Genomic DNA, 21,723 nt, shown 5'->3' on the forward strand with positions numbered 1-21,723 from the left:
ATTTGTTACATTTCAATTCTATTACAATATTAGTTGACATTTGACATAAACATTAATACTCACATTGAAACTTATTTACAGTTTCCTTAACATAATGGCATGAAACAAAAAGAAATGAAATCAGAACAACAATTACACAAGTTTATCGCAAAATCTGATGAAAAGAATTACTTATACAAGGGCGGTTCAGAAAGTAACCTCCGATTGGTCACAGTGCGGGTTGTGGGGGGAGTAGCGACGCCATCTGTGCGTTCACGCACTCAACAGGTCAGTCGGCATCAAGCCGTGGTCGAGTGAAAGTCGTACCTGCGCTAGTTTAGTTTTTGTGGCAGTTTGAAATGTGTGCTGCAATAGAAAACCCCGCCAAATGTGAAGTGCGTGCTGTCATAAGGTGTTTTACAGCCAAAGGATATTCTGCAGCAGCTATTCATCGTGAGCTTTGTGCTGTGTACGGACCAAGAGTTATGAGTGAAGGAGTTGTCCGTGAATGGGTACGTTTATTTAAAAGTGGACGAGAAAACGTTCATGATGAAGAGAGGAGTGGTAGACCATCATTGGTGACTGACGAACTCGTTCAGACAGTTGATGCAAAAGTTCGTGAAAATTGACGTTTCTCAATGTCGGAGTTGTCTACTGGTTTTCCACAGATTTCTAAGACTCTCTTGTACGAGACAGTGACAGCAAGATTGGGTTACCGTAAGTTCTGTGCACGATGGGTGCCCAAAATTCTTACCGACCACCACAAAACTCAAAGAATGGCCTCTGCATTAGACTTTCTGTCACGTTATGAGGACGAAGGAGAACCATTGTTAAACAGAATCGTAACCGGTGACGAAACCTGGATTAAGTACGTGAACCCTGAGACAAAAGAACAATCAAAGATGTGGGCACATTCAAATTCGCCTACCAAACCAAGAAAAGCCTCGCAAGATTTTTCTGCCAGAAAACTGATGGCAACGGTGTTTTGGGATGCCAAAGGGGTGTTGTTGGTTGAATTCATGGAACGTGGTACGACCATTAATCAAGACGTGTACTGTGTGAAACAATAAAAAAGTTACGACGGGCTATACAGAACAAACGCCGTGTTATACTGACTTCCGGTATCGTTTTTTTGCACGATAACGCCCGTCCTCACTCTGCTCGCAGAACAACGGCCCTTCTTGAGTCCTTCAAGTGGGACGTTATCAACCATCCACCTTACAGCCCAGACCTGGCGCCAAGTGATTATCACCTCTTCATGCATTTGAAGAAATGGCTCGGGTCACAGCGGTTTGATGACGACGAAGAGCTCAAAGATGCGGTCACAGGCTGGCTCCAGGCACAAGCGGGTGATTTTTATGCAGAAGGAATTTCAAAGCATGTGAAGAGATACGATAAGTGCCTCAATCGCTATGGAGACTACGTAGAAAAATAGTGCAAAGATGTAGTTGTAAGATGTATATATTAAAATATTTTTATTTAACTTGGTGTATTTTTTTTAAATCAACTGGAGGTTACTTTCTGAACGGCCCTCGTATGTACAAAGTACAGAGTCGTTACACTTATGAAACGTCCCCTTAGAAAAATTGTACAAGACTGTGCTTAAACTGACACACAATATTTTTTAGCGCAACGCAATCTGACTTTCAAAAATCCCTACAAAAGAATGGCCCTGACTAACATTAACCTATACGTTTCACAAATCACTTACCTCACCAAAAATATTCGTTACTCGAACTACTGCAATACAGCAAGCGTCACTACTGCCAGCTAAATAAAAGATTCAAACTATGGAAGGCACTAATTACTGATAGGCATAGTTAGCAAATGTAAGATTTTTATAGAGAACAAACAATGTATTTACCTTAATAGTCATAACATATATAGCAGTTCATGACAACCAGTCTTACAAATTTCAAAACTCCGCCTCTTTCTCCCCACGTCCACCACTGCTGGCGGCTCACCTCCAACTGCGCAACGCTACGCGCTGTTAACCTCCACCTGCCGCTGTCCCACACTACAATGGCGGACAACAATGCAAACTAGCCACAGACTGCACGCAGCACAGCCAGTGATTTTCATACAGAGCGCTACGTAACGTTGCCAATAAGAAAACATAAACAGCCTACTTATACACTCTGAATGAATTTACAAAATATCTCTCCATATATGGAAAATAATATAAGAAAATTACTGCCGGCACGCAGCACAGTCTAAACACATCTTACTGCATCACGAGATAGAACTCGACTCCTCCCTCTCTCTTTCTCTCTCCCTCAAAGACTGCACTCCACTCACATGCCACAGTTCTACTATCAGTCTTTCACAGTGCAACCTCTTTGGCAGAGATGTTGTCCGCTATAACTCACATGCTATTGAAATTTTACTTTTCCGTGTGACATCCAAAACACTATCAAAATAAAAATTTTCTGTGTAAAACAAAACCCCTACCGTACCTTTCGGCCTCTCTGGCCAGAGCTTTGCAGGACGATTTCTGTAGGTTATATATATCAGACTGCAAAATTCTACAGTACTCTTAAAAACTAAAGTACAGTAACGAATAATCAGATTCAACATAAAAGAAATACTATAAAATTTGTCTGTACTATGCACATATTTGGAGCTGTGGCGTTGTGATGCTGAAAGCAGTTCATACATGTACGTTACATACGAAATGAGTACTTGAAAATTTCCCTACTTCTCACTGAAGGGCATTGTCACTACGGCTCCTGAGGTATGTCTGTAACAGCACCGGATTACTGTCTTTGGACCACTTGTTATACTTACATTCCCGGAGAATATTTCGCGTTCGGGTTCTCTTATAACAGCACTATATTTTATAGAGGACTTTACGGCAATAAATAAACTGACACCATTGGTGTCTGGCATATCCTTGCGAAATAAATTCCAGTCTGAATGGATGATTTCATTGTTATTCATTCTGGTGTCAGCCAGCTATCTGGTGCCATTATTATGTGGGTAATCTTACCTTTAATAGCCGATTTTAATTCTGGCATCTGGCTGACCGTGCAATTCACTGATACCGTGTTAACACATTCTTTTTCGATCTGCAAGGACGAAAATTCTCATCTGGGAGCATTGTAGCTGATCTATATTCGCTTTCGACAAGCAATCCATCTGTGTGGCAAGGGGGGAGGGGGGGAGGGGAGGTGGGTCGATGTTAACAAATTCTGTATGGATCACCAAAGATGAAAATTCTCCTCTCAGAGCATTGTGGCTTATATCTATTACTTATTTTGCAAGTGTATCATCATCGCACAAACTTTTAACCTTCACTATTACCGGTTTCGGCTACAATCATCTTAAGATCTGTTACAAATAAGAACAGTGTACAAACCAACTAAGTTCAGTGTGCCGGACCGGGACTCGGACTCGGGATCTTTGCCTTTCGCAGGCAAGTTCTCTACCAGCTGAGCCACCCAAGCGCGACTCACTCCCCGTCCTCACAGCTTTACTTCTGCCAGTACCTCGTCTCCTACGTTCCAAACTTTACAGAAGCTCTCCTGCGAACCTTGCAGAACTAGCACTCCTGAAAGAAATGATATTGCGGAGACATGGCTTAGCCACAGCCTGGGGGATGTTTCCAGAATGAGATTTTCACTCTGCAGCGGAGTGTGCGCTGATATGAAACTTCCTGGCAGATTAGGATGTAGTATCAACATCAAACTAAATATGTAGGTACATCGTAAGTGCTGGTGATCAGAATGCGTCTGGTATCCATACAAAGAAACTGAGGTCAGCAGAGGACACTATAGCTAGGTACATGACTAACCAGTATCCCAAATGTAACGGTTAAAACGCGGAAAGCGTGGTCATTAATTAAGCGTTTGACCATTAAACATGTGCAGACACACTATACGTGGAATTAGATCCTTACTTGAAATGCACATGAAAAGTGTAAATACTAAGAATGTGAAGCTCCTATCCTGGCGAAGTAAAACATACAGTTGTGCGAAAGCCAGTATAAAAAGCATTAGATTAAAATCACATCTATAAAATGAAATCTTCCAGCATGAAAAATCAACTACCGTAACCGTAATTGTAAGGAAATTAACGAAACAGTGACTAATAATTAAAAGATTTAAAACTCGTTGGTCGATAATACACTCCGATTGGGATCTCAATGGCGGCACGTCGTTGCTTCCCTGTATGACGTTCTTGTTTTCCTGAGGTGGAACTTGCGAAGGAAAACCCAGTCTCCTCGTCGGTGGCGGCCGGCGCACACGACCCCACGACAATCCGCTGGGGCACTACTCAAACTAGTAGGTTTCTGAATACATCAAAATAACCATTTAGGTTAAACTCATAGTGTTCATTCAGCAGTCTTTCCGGTTCCCGTTTTCTGTATGCATAAATCTTCATTTCCTCGAGTAGTGTCCCTATCAAATACTGATTTATTAGATTTTTACTTAATAGTCACTGTTTCGTTGAAATAATTTCGATCACGGTAATTGATTCCTCATGCTGGAAGATTTCATTTTATAGAGATGATTTGAATCTTATAATTTTTATACTAGCTTTTAAACAATTGTATATTTTACGTTGCCAGACTAGGAGCTTTAAATTATTAGTATTTTCACTATTAATTTTTTTTTCAAGAAGAATATAATAATTCCAATCCCAAAGAACGCAGGTGTTGACAGATGTGAAAATTATCGAACTATCAGTTTAATAAGCCACGGCTGCAAAATAGTAACACAAATTCTTTACAGACCAATGGAAATAACCGGTAGAAGCCGACCCCGGGGAAGACCAGTTTGGAGTCCGTAGAAATGTTGGAACACGTGAGACAATACTGACCCTACGAACCCTACGACTTATTTTAGAAAATAGATTAACGAAAGGCAAAACTACGTTTCTAACATTTGTAGACTTAGAGAAAGCTTTTGACAATGTTGACTGGAATACTCTCTTTTAAATTCTGAAGGTGGCAGGGGTGAAATACAGGGAGCGAGAGGCTATTTACAAATTGTACAGAATCCAGATGGCAGTTATAAGAGTCCAGGGACATGTAAAGGAATCAGTGATTGGGAAGGGAGTGAGACAGGGTTGTAGCCTATTCCTGATGTTATTCAATCTGTATATGGAGCAAGCAGTAAAGGAAGTTGGAATTAAAATCCATGGAGAAGAAATAAAAACTTTGAGGTTCGCCGATGACATTGTAATTCTGTCAGAGACAGCAAAGGACCTGGAAGAGCAGCTGAACGGAATGGACAGTGGCTTCAAAGGAGGATATAAGACGAACATCAACAAAAGCAAAACGAGGTTAATGGAATGTAGTCGAATTAAATCGGGTGATGCTGCGGGAATTGGATTAGGAAATGAGAGCTTAAAGTAGTAAAGGAGTTTTGCTCTTTGGGGAGCAAAATAACTGATCATGGTTGAAGTAGAGAGGATATAAAATGTAGACTGGCAATGGCAAGGAAATCGTTCCTGAAGAAGAGAAATTTATTAACATCGAGTATAGATTTAAGTGTCAGGAAGTCATTTCTGAAAGTATTTGTATGGAGTGTAGCCATGTATGGAAATGAAACGTGGACGATAAATAGTTTAGAGAGGAAGAGAATAGAAGCTTTCGAAATGTGGTGCTACAGAAGAATGCTGAAGATTAGGTGGGTAGATCACATAACGAATGAGGAGGTATTGACTAGAAATGGAGAGAAGAGAAATTTGTGGCACAACTAGACTAGAAGAAGGGATCGATTGGTAGGACATGTTCTGAGGCATCAAGGGATCACCAATTTTGTATTGGAGGGCAACGTGGAGGGTAAAAATCGTAGATGGAGACCAAGAGATGAATACACTAAAGAGATTCAGAAGGATGTAGGTTGCAGTAGGTACTGGGAGATGAAGAAGCTTGCACAGGATAGGTAGCATGGAGAGCTGCATCAAACCAGTCTCTGGACTGAAGACAACAACAACATGTGAATTTTAAGTACACACCTAATTCCAGTTATGGTACGTCAGTACATGTTTTATTGTCTGAAGCTTGTTTTGCCATGTGAAGTCATTTTAATTAATGACTACCAGTACCGAATTTTAACCATCACATTTGCGATACTAGGTAATCGTATAGCTACCTAGCTATAGTGCCCACTGCTGGCTTCAGTTTCTTGGTATAAATGCCAGACGCATTATGATCATCAGCAGCCCCTATTATGTAGCTAAATGTTTCGTTTGACGTTGATACTACATCAAAATACTTTATAGTATGCATGGCTGGTATACATGGCTGTTAATTACGGTAAACATGTTTTACTTTTCTTATGTAGCACCAGGTCCTTTATAGATTTAGCGCCAGGAAAATGATTTTCACTGGTTACACACCGTTTGTTTGTAACAGATCTGAAGATGACAGTAGCTGAAACCGGTAATAATGAAGTGTAAAAATTTGTGTGATCAAGACGGACCTGTAAAATAAAGTGACAAAATATAATCACGGACTTATTTTCAGACTATATATATGTCTTCAGTTGATGATCTCTATTCGTGTCAGACAAGCAAGCCATCATCGAGGCAAGGAGCAATTGATGTTAACTATGCGTCCCTCATCTGCCCACCATGCGAACTCTGCCACCCAAGTGACATGTCTTTTGTGTAATGTACAACCGATCTACTGAGAGAGGTAGCGTCCAGCAATTCTCAACACAATGGTGCAGTGCGAGAATTTTGCATCCCTCATCGCTCTGCTCCCTTCCCGCTAGGTGACTAGCTGTCTTCTTGAATTCAGACACCTGTCTAAAGTAGCAAAGGATGGTCACATTGTCCATGCAGTTATGTCGGCATGAGCTATTACATGCAGCCGTTTGTAACCACTACATTCAGTAGCAGCTGGAATGGAATCTTCCACATTTCGGTCGAAACCTTGTCGCAATGTTACCGAGTTCGATGTACCTGTTACTGTATTTTCCTGACGTTGAAGCTCTCAATGACCAAAAAACCCATTGTCCGAACTTAACCAGAGTGGGCCAATAGACGAGGAATCTCAGGCTGATTTAAGTATGTTTTCAACATAATGCAGCACCTCGTAGCTATTGCTGTGGCATAAGGGGACAAATCCCCATGGGTATTAAAATCCATGGAGAAGAAATAAAAACTTGGAGGTTCGCCGATGACATTGTAATTCTGTCAGAGACAGCAAAGGACTTGGAAGAGTAGTTGATCGGAATGGATAGTGTTTTGAAAGGAGGATTTAAGATGAACATGAACAAAAGCAAAACGAGGATAATGGAATGTAGTCGAATTAAGTCGAGTGATGCTGAGGGAATTAGATTAGGAAATGAGACACTTAAAGTAGTAAAGGAGTTTTGCTATTTGTGGAGCAAAATAGCTGATGATGGTCGAAGTAGAGAGGATATAAAATGTACTGGCAATGGCGAGGAATGCGTTTCTGAAGAAGAGAAATTTGGTAACATCGAATATAGATTTAAGTGTCAGGAAGACATTTCTGAAAGTATTTGTATGGAGTGTAGCCATGTATGGAAGTGAAACATGGACGATAAATAGTTTGGACAAGAAGAGAATTGAAGCTTTTGACGTGTGGTGCTACAGAAGAATGCTGAAGATTAGATGGGTAGATCACATAACTAATGAGGAAGTATTGAATAGTATTGGGGAGAAGAGATGTTTGTGGCACATCTTGACTAGAAGAAGGGATCGGTTGGTAGGACATGTTGTGAGGCACCAAGGGATCACCAATTTAGTATTGGAGGGCAGCTTGGAGGGTAAAAATCGTAGAGGGAGACCAAGAGATGAATACATTAAGCAGATTCAGAAGGATGTAGGTTGCAGTAGGTACTGGGAGATGAAGAAGCTTGCACAGGATAGAGTAGCATGGAGAGCTGCATCAAACCACTCTCTGGACTGAAGACCACAACAACAACAAGGGGACAACTGTGCACCACTTCCAAAATTCATCGTCTGTCCAGAGGTACATGAAAACACCACTGTCGGTGACCCACCCTCCACCGAGGATAGATTTTTCGTATCTAAGACGCAGTGACGTATGAGTTTCCGAGGGGCTACAAACCCTCTGTGTTACAAGTTTCACCATCGACTTCCCAATGTTTAAAGCAGCAGTCTGAGGTGTCTCAACTACGTCGTGGGCAACAGAGCTTCTCGACGTACAATTAAAATTTTTATCCGGCCTATAATGTGTTCCATGAAATTTCAGGAGGATGCATGTTTGCCCGAAATTTCATGGAACAGTTTCTAGGTGTTCCCAGACAGTCCATTAATTTTCTGTTTACACATAACCACAGTCCCTGTTTATTTCTAACTGATGAACAAGAAAAATAAAATGTAATCGGTGTGTCTTTTAGACTTCGGTGAAAACGATACCACTAACTAGTGTCATAAAACGGAAAGTGGAAACCGCTGTATAAATGCTAGATTACTGAACACGACTACAGAGCACACATGCTGACAACGAAAAGGGCAGCGTTGGAGGCGATGATCTGCTTGAGGTGGCTGCCCAAAGATAACTGACCGCCACTGCTCTGCAAGCGGTTATACTGCCAACTTTTATGCCCGGTGGTTGTAGCTACCAACACATGTGGCTATATGGTAGAGTCATTAATCCTTATACGAGTCTGTCTATCAGCTCTGCCATCGGTGGCAAAGGCAAACGAATTGCTTAGTCTTCTAGATTCCTGCATGACGAGGAGCGTCCACGAATTGCAGAACGATAAACGGCAGTGCCTGTGGTCATGATATTTCATGTCGGATTCAGATTCGTGTTGGTAGACAGTTTCTCCTTCTTATAAGCGTTATAACACAATATTTTATCCTAGACACAGGCGCACACACCAACACACGGAAAAATTTCGACTGTAATTTACGAAAGGGTAACCCGTTGCGTAATCGTATTCTTAGCTGATTTATTTAATTGCCCGTAAATGCTAATTATTTGCATACTCCATCATTTAGTACTCTTACCGACTAATGAAGTTATTTCATGCCACCTTCATGACGTAATTTTAGTGGCCAGCTGTGTGCCTTAACGATATGAGGATTGAGTGGCAAGCAGATTAAGGGCGTTTCCTGAGACGCTGTTGTTTATGGGTAAATGTCCTCGTTGAGTGGATGTACTAGTTCTAGGCGTGTATTGGGAAATACTTCTATTTCTTAAGATAGCTTGCTTTAAATGTGAATCAACGTAAATTACAGATGGGTAGAAGAAACTGCCCTATAATGTTTGACTACATTAATAACAGTAGGCCTGTACTGTTTGACACATTCACGTCGATTAAATATTGTAAGTAGCCTGTTTGTACGTTGGCAGCGTTGTAGCTTGTGTTAATATCGCTGACGGCGCTCTGTTGGTAGGACAATGTAAAGTCAGACGAAATGATGTGTTTATAAGAAAATATGCAAGGAAATGTATGACGAAGGATGTTGTTGATAATGTTCGGGTAGTGGAATTATTGACAAATACATAATTTTTGGAACTGGATGTCACATGAATAAGGTAAAATTTTCTAAATACATAGTTTTCTCTTCAACAAAATCTTTCTTTCGCAAATCGTTTGCCTCCTCGTAGTTAGTCTGTAGTAGACAGAATTTTTTTATTTAGCTGGCTGTTGTTGCTACTTACTGTAATTGCTGCAGTTTGTGTTATGAAGATTTTCTGTGAGGTAAGTGACTTACGAAAAAAAATGGGGATTCCTCTGTTGGGTGTGACTGAAATGAGTTTCGGCAATTACAGGGGTTGGAGGTAGATTCACATTTATTTAATTTCATATTTTTTGTGTTTTTATTATTGTTAGGATTTCTTGCCATTCAGGGGCATTCTCTTGTGTTAATTATTTGAAGTCATGTCATTGTATAGCAGTCAGAATGCGTTGGGCTTGTATATTGTGGGTAATAAATGAATAGGTTATGTTTGAGTTGTGTCTGTCAGGGAAATTTCTGTAGGTCGGTGTTTAATAACAAATAATAAGTAAAGAGGAAGTATCTATATATGGACGTCATGTTTAAAAGATATGAGAACTGGATCAAATCCACGTCAGTTGGGCGTTCTGGGAAACTTTTTCGTTAAAGCTCTGTGCACCTGTAGAGGAGACTGCAAAAGGAACACTTGCAAGATCGGATATTTGAGATCCCAGTCGGGTCGGATTAGAGGAAAGTTTTATAGCAAGATACGATTATATTCATCTTTTAAGGCGGGGAATTCACTTTACGTAATTAGGAATAAATAATGGAAATCGTCTGTGAACATTGTCAAGAGCTTAATACGATACGTCAACCTTGAACGACTTTCAAAACTGCTAATTGCGCATGTGAATTTTTGTCGAAATGTTCTGCTCAGTTTAACGACAGTATTATTTATCGTCATGGTTCCCGAATCTTCTGCACCATTCTTAGAGAGTTAGAACATTTTGTTTCAGTCTCGGCGAGCTGAGTTGCAGCGACCGATACAGCGACGTGTGATCATAAATTCACAAGGAGAGAAACTCACGAGAAGAGAGAGAGAGAGACAGATTACGAAATTCAGGAACAGACAATGATTGACGCTCGGGAGGAGAGCAGTGAAGGGGAGTGCAGTGGAGAACACTGCATTCCCCATTCGGCCGGCGAGTGACGGCTGCAGGGCGTAGCCACCTGGTGGTGGCAGCCAGGGCAGCGGACTTGGACTGCAACGACCGCGAGATGCCACGTTGGCGTGGTGGTAGTCGAGAGCTGTCGATGGAGAAATTTAGCTGTCCAGGCGGTAGCTGCTGGGCTTAACCGTTCTCGAACAAGGCGTCCCAGTAGTAGCTGCCGGCTGGCAACAGCATCGACCGAAGCGTCGTGGTGAGGCCACCGCAGAGCTGACTCTGTGAGTGACCAGATCTGCGCGCCGCTATGGAGTAGCAGCAGTCGGATGGGGCTCCAGCTACTGGCGGGTTGCAGTTTTCACTACGAGCCAGCACACCGTCAATTGGCATTTATTCGGTGTGTGCAGTTCGTCTCGACAAACAATGTAAGTGTTTTGTACTGTGTCGAAAAAACAGAGTTAACTTTCTCAAAGTGAATAAACCGAGGTTTGAATTTATAGTAATAATGCCGGAAGCAGCGTAGTGAATATGGATGATTGGCCTACGTGGCCAAAATACTGGACCGGAAATTAAATAGTAATAATCTGGAAATAACCAGTTTAAGGACGTCGAATGTAGAGAAAAACCAGAAGTTAGATACTACTAATCAGAATATACAACACTGCAAAAGAGTCAGTACACCCTTCTAGAGGTGCAGTTCACTGAAGATTTATTGGTGCAACAGTGCATATGCAGTACATGAAATGATTACATTTACGGATCAGTAGCACAAGCGATCCTGAAGTACCACGTATCGACACAAGATGAAACGCCATTATTAGTACGTCGTGTAGTCTCCATGGGCTACAATGCAGGTGCTGACTCCGGCATCCCGTCGCTCTTGCAGATGGCGAATACCGCCGTGGGATACGTTATGCCACGTCTGCTCGACATGTTCACATAGGTCTGTAAGAGTTATTCTCGTACTATCACACCCCGCACGTGCTCTACTGGACACAAGTCCTGGGATCGTGCTAGACACTGAAGTTGCTGGATCTCTGAGCAGAGCACGTTGAGTTTCACGGCCGACGTGTGGGCAACAGAGGAAAGTCCACTGGACCTGACGGGATACCAATTCGATTCCACACAGAGTACGCGAAAGAACTTGCCCGCCTTCTAACAGCCATGTACCACAAGTCTCTAGAGGAACGGAAGGTTCCAAATGATTGGAAAAGAGCAGAGGTAGTCCCAGTCTTCAAAAAGGGTCGTCGAGCATATGCGCAAAACAAAACTGTAGACCTATACCCCTGACGTCGATCTGTTGTAGAATTTTAGAAAATGTTTTTTGCTCGCGTATCATGTCATTTCTGAAAACCCAGAATCTACTCTGCAAGAATCAACATGGATTCCGGAAACAGCGATCGTGTGAGACCCAACTCGCTTTATTTGTTCATCAGACACAGAAAATATTAGATACAAACTCCCAGGTAGATACTATTTTCCTTGACTTCCGGAAGACGTTCGATACAGTTCCGCACTGTCGCCTGATAAACAAAGTAAGAGCCTACGGAATATCAGACCAGGTGTGTAGCTGGGTTGAAGAGCTTTCAGCAAACAGAACAGAGCATGTTTGTTTTCAATGGAGAGACGTCTACAGACATTAAAGTAACCTCTGGCGTGCCACAGGGGAGTGTTTGGGACCATTGCTTTTCACAATATATATAAACGACCTAGTAGATAGTGTCGGAAGTTCCATGCGGCTTTTCGCGGATGATGCTGTAGTATACAGAGAAGTTGCGGCATTAGAAAATTGTAGCGAAATGCAGGAAGATCTACAGCGGATAGGCACTTGGTGCAGGGAGTGGCAACTGACCCTTAACATAGACAAATGTAATGTACTTCGAATACATAGAAAGAAGAACGCTTTATTGTATGATTATATGACAACGGAACAAACACTGGTAGCAGTTGCTTCTGTAAAATATATGGGAGTATGCGTGCGGAACGATTTGAAGTGGAATGAGCATATAAAATTAATTGTTGGTAAGGCGGGTGCCAGGTCGAGATTCATTGGGAGAGTCCTTAGAAAATGTAGTCCATCAACAAAGGAGGTGGCTTACAAAACACTCGTTCGACCTATACTTGAGTATTGCTCATCAGTGTGGGATCCGTACCAGGTCGGGTTGAACGAGGAGATAGAGAAGATCCAAAGAAGAAAAAAAATGGCTCTGAGCATTATGGGACTTAACATGTATGGTCATCAGTCCCCTAGAACTTAGAACTACTTAAACCTAACTAACCTAAGGACATCACACAACACCCAGCCATCACGAGGCAGACAAAATCCCTGACCCTGCCGGGAATCGATCCCCGGAACCCAGGCATGGGAAGCGAGAACGCTACCGCTCCAAAGAAGATCGGCCCGTTTTGTCACAGGGTTATTTGGTAAGCGTTACGGAGATGTTTAGCAAACTCAAGTGGCAGACTCTGCAAGAGAGGCGCTCTGCATCGCGATGTAGCTTGCTGGCTAGGTTTCGAGAGGGTGCGTTTCTAGATGAGGAATGTATTGTTTCCCCCTATTTGTACCTCCCAAGGAGATTCAGAATGTAAAATTAGAGAGATTCGAGCGCGCAAGGAGGCTTTCCGGCAGTCGTTCTTCCCGCGAACCATACGTGACCGGAACAGGAAAGGGAGGTACTGATAGTGGCACGTAAAGTGCCCTCCGCCACACACCGTTGGTTAGCTAGCGGAGTATAAATGTAGCTGTAGATGTAGAACATATCACCTTCCTGTTGCGTAAATGACAAAGGAATGGGTCTAACAGCATTCTACACTTAACGAACTCCGGTTAGCCTCCCCTCCAGAAACATCAAAGGTGGTTGTCGCAACACAAACCGTAAGGCCTGGGATGAGGCCGGTGTGTTCTACACTCATGCTCATAAATTAAGGATAATGGTGATACATGGTGAAACAATGCTGTGGTGGGCAGTTTGCGGGTGTAAATCACCTCGGTGTACGACCATGCGGTGCATTTGACCTGCGGTCGTCGCACGGTGGCGCTGGCAGCAGTCCACATATGCAGAGGTATGTTGGTGCATGTCAGAGTATGGTGTAGCGAGTAAGTGTGCAAACATTTTCAGAAGTGCTAATGGTGACTGTGTGTTGAAAATGGCTCAAAGAACACATATTGCTGATGTTACGAGGGGTAGAATACTAGGGCGACTGGAGCCTGGTCAAACACAGCAGGTAGTAGCACGGGCATTCGATGTGCCTCAAAGTGTGATCTCAAGATTATGACAACGACTCCAGCAGAGAAGAAACGGGTCCAGGTGCTACAGTACAGGACGTCCACAGTGTACAAAACCACAAGAAGACCGAAAACTCACCATCAGTGCCCGCAGACGGTCACGGATTACTGCAGGTAGCCTTGCTCAGGACCTTACCACAGCCACTGGAACAGCTGTCTCCAGACCCACAGTCTACAGACGACTGAACAGACATGGTTTATTCTCCTGGAGACCTGCAAGGTGCATTCCACTGACCCTAGGCCACAGGAGAGCCCGTAAAGCCTAGTGTCAAGAACACAGTACACGGTCATTGGAACAGTGGTCCCAGCTTATGTTCACGGTCGAGCCCAGGTATAGTCTGAACAGTGAGTCTAGCCGGGATTTTATCTGGCGTGAACCAGGAACCATATACCAACCCGTTAATGTCCTTGAAAGGGACCTGTATGGGGGTCGTGGTTTGATGGTGTGGGGTGGGATTATGATTGTTGCACTTACACCCCTACATGTCTCTGACAGAGGAACTGTAACAGATCAGGTGTATCAGGACGTCATTTTGCACCAGTATGTCTGCCTTTTCTGGGGGTGCAGTGGGTCCCACGTTCCTCCTGATGGATGATAACGTACGGCCCCACCGAGCTGCCATCGTGGAGGAGTACCTTGAAACAGAAGATATCAGGCGAATCGAGTGGCCTGCCTGTTCGTCAGACCTAAACCCCATCGAGCACGTCTGGAATGCTTTCAGTCGACGTATCGCTGCACATCTTCACACCCCTAGGGCACATCTGGAGCTCTGTCAGGCATTGGTGCAAGAATGGGAGGCTATACCCCAGCAACTGTTCTACCACCTGATCAAGAGTATGCCAACCCATTGTGCGGCCTGTGTACGTGTGCATAGTGATAATATCCCGTATTGATGTCGGGGTACATGCGCGGGAAACAATGGCGTTTTGTAGCACATGTGTTTCGGGGCTGTTTCCTCAAAACCAATACCGTGGACTTACAGATATGTGTCGTATGTGTTCCCTATGTGCCTATGCTATTAGCGCCAGTTTTGTGTAGTGCCACGTTGTGTGGTACCACATTATGCAGTTATCCTTAATATATGAGCATGAGTGTAGGAGAATGCACTGTACGAGTCAATGTCCAGCAGGTCTACGTCGTAAGCGCAAACGACCATCACTTACGTGCTGGCAGATTCTACTTTCATCACTAAAGACGATGGAGCGCCATTTCATCTTCCAAGTGATCCTCTGACGGCACCAGTCGAGACATGTACGACGACGCCGTTGTATGAGTGGGCTAGAGTACACCCACTGTTAATAACCGGTTTATGTTAGCTCGTCGTGATGCGTCTGGGCTCACGAGCCTTCTCACGTGTGCTCTTATAGACACACGATCTGCCCCTACTGTCCTTACAATACGAAGATCCTGGTGCACGTCTGTTCTGCGTGGACGACCAGAAACTCGTATCCAGATATGAGAATACCCACTGACCATTGATACGAGCGCCGTTGCCCAAATGATGCAGCACGTTTAGCTTGTGTGGAAATTTTCCGAAAGGACCATCACGCCATTGGAAAGGCCACAATCTGACCCCTTTCTAACACGCTCAGTTGGCTATACGAAGCACAAGTGAATCTCCCTGGCATGGTTGCCTGCTAGCTTCACACGTTTGCACCACACTGAGTCTTCTGGCTGTGCGTACTATCAAATGGTAGGCAAAGATGGCGCTGTGGCAGCTAAGCCACTACTCTGTCTGCTTGGGAATGACGTTGAAACCATGATCAGTACATGTACCATCCCCAACCTTGCATGTACCGTCATTGGATCAAAATCTACTTTGTCTTTACACATGTACTTTTCTTTCCGGCAGTGTAGTTAGATTAAAGACTTTACATGAAGAAATGAATCATAAAATAGAGAATTTGAGTTAGAGACAAAATCTGAATTAACTAACCTACGTACTCAGGCTGTGAATATGCGTTTTAGGCTACAAGACCACACTAGTGGGAATATAGAAGAGAAGTCACAAATGAACGGACAGTTTTAATTTGACTCGGAAGTTCGTGAGTACGAAAGTTGTAGCTTCGGAGGAAATTTATAAAAATAATATCATTATCCGTCAAGAGATCGTGGATCAGACTGACAGCGTACATAATGAAATATTAGCGTGTATTAAGGTCACTTCTACTTGGGACGCCGGATACACAGTAGCCCGGCCGGTGTGGCCGAGCGGTTCTAGGCGCTTCAGTCTGGAACCGCGCTATCGCTACGGTCCCAGGTTCGAATCCTGTCTCGGGCATGGCTGTGTGTATCCTTAGGTTATTAGGATTAAGTAGTTCTAAGTTCTAGGGGTCTGATGACCTCAGATGTTAAGTCCCATAGTGCTCAGAGCCATTTGAACCTTTAGACGATGGGGTAGGTTTAGAAAATACTTCGATGGTATTTAAAGAGCAGTAAACTGATAACGGATATGCTTAGGGGTGTTAACACTTGCCGGCCGGAGTGTCCGTGCGGTTCTGGGCGCTACAGTCTGGAACCGAGCGACCGCTACGGTCCCAGGTTCGAATTCTGCCTCGGGCATGGATATGTGTGATGTCCTTAGGTTAGTTAGGTTTAATTAGTTCTACGTTCTAGGCAACTGATGACCTCAGCAGTTGATTCGCATAGTGCTCAGAGCCATGTGAAACATTTTTTGTTAACACTTGCTCACTGCAGGTATTCTTTGAGAGAGAAGTAACCTACTTTCAAAACATGATACAACAAAGTCTAATACAGAGAAAAAGTGTTTACCACAGCCCATTGTTGGCGCGCGGATGCCGTTCAAAGAGTTCAAGCGATAAGAACGTTTTTTTCTCAAGAACAAAGGACCGAGGGAGGTGGTCAAACAACCGCACAGGAAGGCAGTTCGATCAAAATATTCGAAGCAGGAAGAATGAAAGGTCTAGATAGTGTGCGAAACGTACTATCACGCTCGAAAGTATCCGAATGGCCTGAATTCCGGTTCGCCTGATTTGAATGGAATTCACATAGCGAAAGGGTCTTGTAGGTCATCTCCTCTCTTTTCGGTACAGTCGTTTGATTATTCGAAGGGGCCACAAATGATAACTGCTCTGTATGGCTATCATTCGATACGAAAATTAATATCACGATAGGGCAAACATTAAAAGACATGTTATTAGATGCGGCATAACCATTACGCTTGTAAACCCATATTTATTACATTAAATGAGATTTCAAAAAGTAATTCCCAACTTGAAAGCGTTTTATGAACATTGTTGTACTGTACTGGGACGTGACACTCCAATTCAGTAACTATTTTCCTGCTAACTAATTACGAAAGACTTTAAATATTTTTTCAGTCACAAGTAACGAAGTGCACGCAAGTGTAATCGTAAAGTGATAAGCCATCAAGTTTTGTGCTGGATGGGAATTCGAGCCTAGAACCTAATCGGATTCTTAAGTAAGCGCAATCAAAAGTTTGAAATTATAATTTTTCACCAATGTTAAACCGGCACGAACTGAAATGACGAGATGAAACGCTGTCACCTACCAGGTGTCGAATCCAGTACTTATCGTCCTTAACTTCTAGTCACGAATAGACGCTAGAAGTTGGTTTACTTTACCAGCGAGATGTGCACATGTCCAAACAGATGTTAAGAATCATAATCATTTTTCACCTGTAGTTTGGTGTGCGAATGCTACAACCTGAAATGACACGATGGACACTTTAGTGCTAGACCAGGATTCGAACCGAGACACGCACCTCATGGAGACCTTGGGCAGTTCGGAATACTGGGGAAACACAGAAACGATGCAACTGCTTCACCTTAAGGACGTCAAACCCAACGGAACCGAGTCCAACATGAAATCTGCATTATTTCAAATTCTGATTCAATACGAAATAAGTGGCCTTATATGACGATTCGTTCATTAATAACAAGAAATCGAGCATGAAAGGAAACTCGCGATGTAGTTTCTACCTAGCGTAACTACCGAGGCTCCAACCCACACCGATTCTTCTACAGCAAGTACCGAAGGAACGTCACGTTTAGTGTAGGTCTGAAACCACGGTCCGTACTCTGCAGTGTTCAAATTGCGGTTCCAGAGGGGAAAAGTATCTATTTGCTAAAAATGGTTGCCTGATGCTTGAATCAAAACCGTACCTGAAGCACACGTGTGATCAAAAGAGTCCGGACAACTGGCTGAAAATGAATTACAAGTTCGTGGAACTCTACATCGTTAATGATGGAATTCAACGTGCGTTTAGGAAACACTTAGCCTTGATGACAGCTTCCACTCTAGCAAGCATACGTTGAAGCAGGTGCTGAAAGGTTTCTTGGGAATAGTAGTCCACTCTTGATGGAGTTTTGCACTGAGGAGAGGTATCGATGTCGGTCAGTGAGGCCTGGCACGAAGTCGCCGTTCCAAAACATCCGAAAGGTGTTGCGTAGGATTCAGGTCAGGACTCTGTGCAGGCCAGTCCATTACACGGATGTTATTGTCGTGTAACCACTCCGCAACAGGCCGTGCATTATGAACAGGTGCTCGATAGTGTTCAGAGATGCAATCGCCATCCCCGAATTGCTCTTCAACAGTGGGAAGGAAGAAGGTGCTTAAAACATCAATGTAGGCCTGTGCTGTGATAGTGCCACGCAAAACAACAAGGGGTGGAAGCTCCCTCCACGAAAAACACGACCACACCATAACACCGCTGCCTCCGAATTTTACTGTTGGCACTACTCACGCTGGCAGATGACGTTCACCGGGCATTCGCCATACCCACACACTGCCATCGGATCGCCACATTGTGTACCGTGATTCATCACTCCACACAACGTTTTTCCACTGTTCAATCGTGCACTGTTTACGCTCCTTACACCAAGTGAGGCGTCGTTTGGCATTTACCGGCGAGATGTGTGGCTTATGAGCAGCCGCTCGACCATGAAATCCAAGTTTTCTCACCTCCCGCCTAACTGTCATAACACTTTCAAGGGATCCTGATGCAATTTGGAATTCCTGTCTGATGGTCTAGATAGATGTCTGCCTATTACACACTGCGACCCTCTTCAACTGCCGGCGGTCTCTGTCAGTCAACAGACTAGGTCGGCCTGTACGATTTTGTGCTGTGCGTTTCCACTTCAGTATCACATCGGAAACAGTGGACCTAGGGATCTTTAGTATAGCATTGTGTGTGGAATGTGAATGAACAATCTCGTGATATTAGTAAAAGGGATTTCGTCGTCAATAAAATAATGAATAATTATTGTCAATGACACAATTTAATATTTTGTAAAATAATTATATCTGAGACAATACCCATGGAAAAAGATAATGAAACTCGACATCTTTTGTTAGCTATAATTCTCCTAGAATAATCCTCCTTGTTCGAACTGTTGTACTAATAGGAAGTGATTGATGTCTCGTAACACAGAGGTCTGTAAAAAACTGTATTATGCTCCTAATTTATTTGAAGAATAGAGTTTATGTGTCTTTGAAATGAATCTACTTTGTTAGGAGATTTATTTCATTGTGATTCACGACCAATATAAATGTTAAATTATCTGATCAGCTACAAAGGAGCGGAGCCATTAGTGCTACTGATCTACAGCGCGGATTTTTGGTAAGTGCTGAATGATAAGCGATTAACGTTTAGAAATATTTTCAAATATTAATGCATATAGTGAAGGTACAAAAGATTTAATATATATTACTTGTTAGTACTGAAACAGTGCTGAAGCAGAATCGATAAGTGATTGTCATATATTAGCAGCCAAGTTAGTGAACTATTGCAGCGGCAGTTTTAAACTGGTTTTATTTACAGACATAAATGTTGCTTATCATTATTGCGATAATGATTGTGCATTGTTGGCCCAGAACCCACTCTGAGGTAATAAATTCCAGTAAGACTGTGAATAATTTCTAAATATAGTGAACTTCTGTGGATGCAAACAGCACTATACGTGATACAATTTCTTATATGCTGATGTATGAAGCCTGGTTATCTCGTAACAACATTTATGAAGTATCTTGAATGGAAAAAATACATTAGTGTTGTGTGAGTGTGGTATTGTGTGATAAAACTGTCCATTTTACTTAAAGAAAAGTGTTGTTACCTAGCATAACAGTAGCGTTAAATTCGATAAACGATCTGCTATTAGTAAAGAGTCTATTATAAAACAGCTTTGAAGATTATTAAAAATCATTACTCTTGTTTAGTTCAGGTTACTTATCACACATTTAGCTTGTTTTCTGGTATATGTGATTACTTTTGTGTATGAACGGAGTGCCATTTACACTGCATGACAGACAACATTGCTATACGTTCCCAGGTGGACATTTCTGTAACAAAATAACGATCATTGGCTGCGAAAAGGAGAGACTAAATAAAACCTCCTGTTAATTTAATAATAAGGAACTACTTTTATTGTAATCTTACTGAAGTTGTACAGCACCCAATCAAACAATAGAGTATGGCACAGCACGCGGACATATAGCGAAATAGAACAAACAGCAATAACAGGTGCGTAAATTTGTAAGTTTTTCGGTTTTAGATCTACAGGGTATTGAACAAAGGTAGCAAAAAACTTTTTGAGGGAGAAGTTCTCTATAGATATCTTTGTTGACTGTAACTTTGTCAAAGAAGAAGTAAGAAACTTGTGTCCAGCGACATTTCAGCCCACAGCTACCATAGCCTTCCGTTTGAAAGGTAAACATATTACCGCTGGGCTAGCGTACAACTGTCACAGAGTGTTTTCTCTTTGCCCTAGTGATGAACAAGGATGATAGCGGGCAATGTAAAGGATGAGAGTGGTTGCAGTTTCAGCTTGGAACGAGCTCCCTGAACTTGAAAATACGAATTTTCTAGCATTATGTCTTCCCTTAAGTGAACCATTCTGCAAATGTAAACAAAATGACAGGCAAATAGCTTCTTTTGAGTCATCAGGCTTCTGACTGGTTTGATGCAGCCCGCCACGAATTCCTTTCCTGTGCTAACCTCTTCATATCAGAGTAGCACTTGCAACCTACGTCCTCAATTATTTGCTGGATGTATTCCTATCTCTGTCTCCCTCTACAGTTTTTGCCCTCTAAAGCTCCATCCAGTACCATGGAAGTCATTCCCTGATGTCTTAACAAATGTCCTGTCATCCTGTCCCTTCTCTTTGTCAGTGTTTTCCAGATATTCCTTTCCTCTCCGATTCTGCACAGAAACTCCTCATTCCTTAACTTACCAGTTCACATAATTTTTGACATTCGTCTGTGCCACTACATCTCAAATGCTTCGATTCTCTTCTGCTCCGGTTTTCCCACTGTCCACATTTCACTACCATATAATGCTGTGCTCGAAACGTACCTTGTCAGAAATTTCTTCCTCAAATTAAGGCCTCTGTGTAACAGAAACAAGGCATTTGGAATAGACGACATTCCCTCAAAATTATTGAGATCGTCTGGAGAAAATACCACGACAAAACTATTCCATCGCAAATGCAAGGTACTTGCCGTAGCAAAAATTCTGTTAAGAAGAAAGTAATAATTCCGCTGCCTGTCAGCCAGACAGGCAAGCTGCCGCACGTTATCAGCAGGACGGGAAGGCTGCTTTACTCTTGTATAAGCCAAGCTCATCCCAAGCCGGCTAAAGGAATCTTGCTTGCCTTCACATGTTCCTGCTGTGCTATGATGCATAGCAGTTAATTCCGCACGCCTTAATTGTAGTGTTATGAGTAGGTTTCGTAAGCTGATGAAAGGTCTTTTTATCCGATTATCGCAAGACAAGGATCAGTGAAATATATATTCATTTTCGATAATTGTAGGACAGGAATTGGTGGATTTTAGTTGTCCTGTTGAGAGGCACCCACATGCCTTGCTCATACTGTGGCATCAAGAGTCAGGCCTGCAAGATGAGTGGTCTGCCAAGCGAG

Source organism: Schistocerca serialis, chromosome 9 (assembly GCF_023864345.2).
Source record: "Schistocerca serialis cubense isolate TAMUIC-IGC-003099 chromosome 9, iqSchSeri2.2, whole genome shotgun sequence".
Taxonomy (NCBI): domain Eukaryota; kingdom Metazoa; phylum Arthropoda; class Insecta; order Orthoptera; family Acrididae; genus Schistocerca; species Schistocerca serialis.